This window comes from Nicotiana tomentosiformis, chromosome 3, assembly GCF_000390325.3.
Source record: "Nicotiana tomentosiformis chromosome 3, ASM39032v3, whole genome shotgun sequence".
Lineage (NCBI taxonomy): Eukaryota > Viridiplantae > Streptophyta > Magnoliopsida > Solanales > Solanaceae > Nicotiana > Nicotiana tomentosiformis.
The window spans coordinates 149,250,144-149,257,279 of record NC_090814.1 but is presented as its reverse complement, the minus strand read 5'-3'; positions in this window follow the sequence as shown (position 1 = coordinate 149,257,279).

Sequence of the window (7,136 nt, the reverse complement as noted above, 5' to 3'; positions counted from 1 at the left end):
GGACTTGTGATAGAATTTAAGGGTCCACCAAACTATATAGAGAACCAGGTTCTCTATTAGTTCCCACAGAACACACGCAGACTGCAGTAAGTAAATGACACAAAGAAGTTTTATGTGAAAAACTTCCAGCTCACGGGATTAAAAATCACGACCTACCCTTGTAGGATTTCAACTTCACTACTGAGCAAACTTTAGATTATAACCTATTGTAACCTAGGAATTAAACTCTTAATCCCTCACTAACTTGTAACAACTCTATTACAAGCCACTTTGTAATAACTCTATTACAAAGACTTACAACTCGACTAACTCTAGCCAAGACACAAACTCAAGGGTTTATGATTTACAAAGGCTTCCTACACAATGCTTCTAACTAAGCTAAGTAGGAATTACAAGTAAGTTACTTTGACAAAGGTGTTACACAACCAAGGAAATATGATGACTCAATGCTGGAAACCGGTCCTTTGTTATATTGCTCTTTGTTCTTGACGCCTTGAAGGTCACTTGCAGGTTGGCAATACACTTGAGAGAAAGCTTGATAAATTCTAGAGTATGCAAGTGTTGTTTTGCCTTTCCTTCATATTAATATTGCATAAATGACATCACTTGAATGATGTAAGCATGTTTGGTACAAGGGCATTCCCCATAAAGTGACTGCTCCACTGTTTGCACTGTTGCGTGTGTGCAGAGGAACAATTGCAGTCACTTTATAGCTGTGGGGAGTTGACTGGTACAGTCAGTAAGGGAACTGATATCGATCTGTTTCTTCTGTGTTTCTTGGATTCTGAAAGTTGGAGTATGTCCCAGACTTGAGACTTGTTGATCTTTGAGCACTTAGAGGATGTGGAACAGGTTCCCATCTGGTTCTTAACATTAAGTTTGTCAGCTCATCAAAACAAAGCAGGACACATAACTTATCAATTTTCACTTTTTTGATGATGACAAACTTGTAATTGAAATTCCCCCTGAGCCTGTGTTGTTCCCCCTCTTGTTCCCCCTCAATTAATAAATTCCCTTGTAAGCATGTGCTCCCCTCAATTACTTTCCCCCCTTTTGGCATCATAAAAAGATTGAGCATAAGCAATAAGCAAAAAAAAGTCTAGCCTGGTTAACTCATGCCACATGTGTGCACATAAACATGACTAGAAATAAAGCAAGAAGGAAAGCAAGATAAGCAAAGCAAAAGGACGGGATATTCATTAATTTTGGAAATAAAAGAGGGAGCAGTTCCATATGTTGCATAATCATCCACAAAATAAAAACAACAAAAAGGAGTACCAGCCACCAAACATATCTAAACACAGGAAACCAAAACAGGGGACAGACAACTGAACTTGACACTGGGAAAGGAATGACTCTAGGGAGCACGGGAAGAGGGAGGCAGAGAGAAAGAGGTAAGAGTTCTAAGGAGGATATTCATTCGAGCATTTGCAGACCCTTGCTCATTGAGAAACCTCTCCTTCAGGTCCTCGACCTGTTTCCTGAGATCATCATTTTCTTTGGTCAGGCGAGCAACCTCTGCACTTTGTGAGCTACTGGAACCAGGTGCCTCCTGAGCCTGACTAAGCTGACCTTCAGGGATAACATTCCTTGCCTTAAACTTCTTTATCTCTTCATTGGCGATACTCTGAGCTTCAATCAGTTAAGAGATAGTGGAATTGCTGCCAACCCTTCCTTTCTTATCGATGCACTCACACTCTTTCAAGGTAGTTTTGGAGAGACTCTGATTGTGAGTACCCATGGTGGCCTTTCCCAAGGAAACTTTGAATAACTCAAAGACTTTGGTGAGAAGAAACCCATAGGGCAGTCCATAATTACCATCCTTGAAATCTGCTACCTTTTTCATGTGCTCAATCATGATTCCCGACAGATTTATAGTGGAGTATGCATCCAGAGCCTCCATGAGGAACATATCTGCTCGTGATGTAATAAAACGTCTTTTTTCACGAGGGAGCAACACTTTGTTCACCATTTCGAATAGCAGCTGCTATACTGGAAGGAGGGCCTTCTTGTACACCTGTTCCCCCTGCTGGACTGCATATTCCTTCAGAAAGGCATTTCTGAAGTTTAAAGAGCAAGTCCCTTCAATGGAGGATATACCATCAGTAGGCACTCCCAAGATGGTTCCCAATACAGCCTCATCAATCACAAAGTCAACCCCATTTACCTTCAAGCAGATGTTATCATCCTCAACAGTGAACAGATCGGCATAGAAACTACGTACCTCGGCCTCATACACTTTGGGACTCTCATGTGTGAACAGATGTGTCCACTATTGAAATTCACAAATTTAAACCAGTTGTCGCATTCCCGTCAGGTCAAGAATGTCAGGGGAAAAGGTTCTTCCCCAAAGCACCTTCTGTTTTCTCAGATTTTTCCGTCCAACATCCTTGGTCACACTAACCTTGGCCTTTTTCGAGGAACCAGGTTCCTCATTGGCGCCAACCTTTCTCTTCACTAATTATCTTATACTTTTTCCTTTCTCAGCCGATTTCTCAGACGCCTTCTCGGACACATTCTTTTCAGACACTGTTTCAGCATACTCTTCAGCCACTTTCTCTGCAGACTTGTCCACGGCAATGTTGCTAACCTCCATCACACTCACATATGACTTTTTACCAGATTTTGGAACAATAAGTTTTTTTGGAGGATTTACGGATCAAGGGGCTGGGTTCCTCATCCACCTCGTCATCAACATTTACCACAAGAGCTGTAGGTACTACCTCGTCATGTACTAACTTGCCACCCTTCGTCAACCTCCTCCTTTTCTTTCTTTCTTACTTTTCTTCACCAGTGACTCAAGAGCTTCCTTCGTGTGCAGTCTAGTAGTGGGCCTTTTAGGAGTGGGTGGTTGAGGAGTTGCCCTTTTACTCTTGGCACTAATGAAACTCGCAATAGACACATTATCATAGTCTTCTTTACTCCCTTCATTTTCCTCCTCAGACAAAGATCTCATCTCGGGAGGAACAATGGACAATGGCTCAGCATAGAAGTGAGGTGAGGGAGCGGAATCAATACTGACCTGGGGTTCTTTAGAAGAACATGGAGTTTCATCCAAGTAGGAGCATAGGGCTCCTCTTGTGTGAAGGGATTAGGTCCCTCGGTAGGTTCCCCAGTAGTACTGTCTGGTGCCAGATTTTCGACAGGCACCAGTTCCCTTCCTTCTTTCAGTAGACAGTCACCTCCCCTCTGGGACCCATTCGTTTCAGACACACCTTCATAACCACTATCTACACAACCCTCAACAGCGATTGACAACATATTCTCTATGGCCTCTTGTTCTTGCAAATACAAGGTAAACTCAGAAGACATAAGAAGAGCATTACCTGTAGAATCGACGATACTCAAATCAACCCTGGGGTAGTTATTGCTAATTCGTCATTATTACGACCCACGCCTTGATGTTTCTCAGAGATTTCTTCTATTGGCAGACTATAGATTTCTTGATTTTCTTCTCCCTCCACTATAACTTCTTTGACCATTGTTTTTGGTGAGGCAGAAGGAGAGGTCGTAGCCACAAACTCTTGGGATTCGAAGTTTTGCAACTCCGATGAGAACCAGTACTTGATTGGGTTGGGGAAGAAGTAGTAGGTGGTTGTGACTCTTGCTTAGGGTTTGGACTGGAGAGCATAGGGGTCGTAGACTCTGTTACTATTTTGACGACAGGCGAAGACACAGTGGGGATGATGCTTGCAGCATTTTTGGCTTTAATATTCTCAGACATAGTGGAGTGTAGTAAAGATTTATGGAAGAGAAGGATGTTTGGTTGATGAAGAAAAAGGGAATTTTAGGATGTTAACAGTTGTGAGAGTGACAGTGCTTGGATTTATTAGAAAGTGGGTGAGGGATGGGTTGGAAAAGGATATTAAATTTTCTGGGTAGACGGGTCATTTCGGAACGGGTATGACTCTTGGGTTCCAAAAAGAAAAGGAGCAAGCTGGCATTTTAATAACATGGCATCCTTTTTAGCCGTTAAAAAGATTGTGCATGAGAGTGCAAAAATAACCACTAACCTATGTCACGGGAACCAGGTTCCCTGACTGATTTTGTAAATGTGAGCCTCATCCTTTTGCAAAACTGCCATATATTAACTCCTTGTTTGCTCTGTAATTGCCATGCGTGTCTACCTGTAATGGTATAGAAGTGAGTTAGACCTTGCCAGAAAATACTTTTTAGCAGTTTTACTTGTACATTTCTTTCATAGCCAATTATCGCGGGACCAAGTCCTTAGCTTGACTTTATCAACCCCAGTGCAAAACGATTCTTCTAAAAGTGCTCTCTGCTCAGTGCTTTGGTAAAAATATCTGCAATTTGATCTTCTGTACATCATGCAGATAAGCCCCCTTTTCAACATTATCTCTGAGGAAATATTGTCGCACGTCAATGTGCTTTGTTCTCTTATGTTGAACTGGATTCTTTGCCATGTTGAGAGCACATGTGTTGTCACATAGTAAGGGCACACAATCAGAAAACATACCAAAATCTTCTAGTTGCTGCTTGATCCACAGTAGTTGAGCACAGCAAGAGGCAGCCGCCACATACTCAGCTTCTGCCGTTAAAATAGCCACTGATTTTTGTTTTCTTGTACCCCATAAAATTAGACACGAACATAGAAAGTGTGTCATTCCAGAAGTGCTTTTCCTATCCACCAGATAACCAGCATAATCAGCGTCAGCATACCCGATCAAGTCGAAATTGTCTCCCGATGGATAGTAGAGAACCAGGTCCTGCGTTCCTTTGAGATACCTAAGGATTCTTTTGGCAACCTTCAGATGAGATTCCTTTGGATTAGATTGAAACTTAGCACACAGTCCCACACTAAAAATGATATCTGGTCTGCTTGCTGTGAGATACAAGAGTGATCCAATGATACCTCTGTACATAGTCTCGTTCACAGGGGAACCGGGTTCATCCATATCCAGATGAGTGACAGTGGCAATAGTAGTATCAATATTTTTTGTGCTTTCCATTTCAAACCTCTTCAGAAGCTCTTTGATGTACTTCTGCTGACTTATCATTGTGCCCTTAGAAGTTTGCTTGACTTGCAAACCCAAGAAGAAATTCAATTCTCCCATCATGCTCATTTCAAACTCGCTTCCCATGAGAGTTGCAAACTCTTCACACAGAGAATCATTTGTTGCACCAACGATTATGTCGTCAATATAAACTTGCACAATAAGCAGGTTCCTCCCCCGTTTCATTGTTGAGAACAAAATATTTGCAGCCAAATGTCCTCAAATGTGTTGGCTTAGGCTTCCTTCCGTTTAACGGGTCATAAGGGGTTTTGTTCATCCCATCTCTGGCCCAAGATTCTGTCTCTCCCCTACTTCATCCCAGCATAGGGGAGTCCTGCACTTGCGTCCCCGTTAGGCTCCTGTAAGGGCGGGTATGAGAAGGGTCCCCCTCTAGAAAGAGCCCTGCTAGTGAAATCGATCCATTGACACCTATAATTGTTTCAACCTGGATACTTTTTTTTACGTATTACGAGAAGGTCGTTGAAGTAGGATCGCTAGTGGGATAGTCCAACGGTACTCCTTGCCTCTGTTGACACAATTAACTAACGAAGACCGACAGACATGGCTACTTTATTTGTTTGCCATATCTTTGATAGGTGTTTATAGCATTATTATAGCATGTTGGTCTAGTAATTAGGGGGCGGTCGTTCGGGATGGCACACTTCTATTCCGGGGACGAGTATATGTTCCTCAGGACAATGACCTGTGCTATGATATCTTGGAGAAGGCGCATAGCTCACTTTTTTTCCTGCACCCAAGGAGCACGAAGATGTACAGGACGATCCACCCACACTATTGGTGGAAATGTATGAAGTGGGATGTCACTGAGTATGTGGATAAATGCTTAGTGTGCCAGCTGGTTAAGGCTGAGCATGGGGAACCCGTTCCCCGATCGTCGCTCTGCTGCATCTGGCCCGTCCTCTAGGCACCTTTGGAAGGCAGGGAGTGTGTCAATGTACACGCTTCCCTTTACTCCATAGGGCCTTCTCATATTGATGCTATGACTCAGGCATTACTCAATAGTGGTGCAAGGCTGGCAGAAGTACCGAAACAACCACAATATGCACCACTGCCAATTGAAAAATTGCCTAGAATCCCAAGTTGCCTCCCCCCTCCTCTAAGGATGATCGCCCCTTATTCTTTATTTTATGTTAAAAGGTCTGGACTCTAAGAGGGTGTTGATTCACGTACTTCACCATTTCCTGGGTCGTTATCGCCTTTTCCCGGTTCAGGGTATATTGTTGCTTTTAATGCTTAGAAAAGTTTGTTTGTTTTGTAGCACGGGGGAGGGGGGGGATAGAAAGTGCTTTTTCCCATAGTAGGGTAGGGAGAGATTCTTTCTCTTTACCAGAGCCAAGACTTAGCCTAGTCTATATCCATAGCTGACGCAACTCCGTACCGGCGCCTCACTACTACTTTTATTTTTCTTTTATTTTTAAATTAATTAACGGCTAAGCGATTTCATAACCTGAGCTTTCCTTAACCAGATGACCTTACTTAGTAACCTTAACCTCCCTTTCTTTATAGTTTTCTAGATCGACTGAGAGTTTTTGATTTATTTGCAGGATTTCACTATTGGGTAGGTAAAATCTTTGGTCGGACATACCCTGAAACTTTAGGTCAAATCCATTTTTGGATCAGTTTTTTCGGGGTTAATATGACCTTCTTTCCTATGCATTTCTTAGGGCTTTCGGGTATGCCACGTCGCATTCCAGATTATCCAGATGCTTACGCTGGATGGAATGCCCTTAACAGTTTTGGCCCGAAGAAGCACGCAATAAAGCTCTCTTCCTTGTCATTATAGTATGCAGTGAGGAATCGAAGGGATGAGACCCGATTCAATTATGTGATTACAATGGAGCATCTTAGACAAAATGAAATTGAGGATTTGTCATTGTCCCCTCCAGTTGTTGGCTCCATGCAGATTGCTAGAAGCAATGGCTTTGGCCATAACATAGAGTTCACCCCTGAGTCTAATGCCTTAACGGCCTTTTAAGCGCCTCTCACATCAGACTCGATACCAATGGGGTGGGATTGGTCATCTTCTAGCTTACTCTAATATAACTATTGTGACTTCCATGCTACTAAGATAATAAGATTGAGAGAGCGTATGGAGTTGTA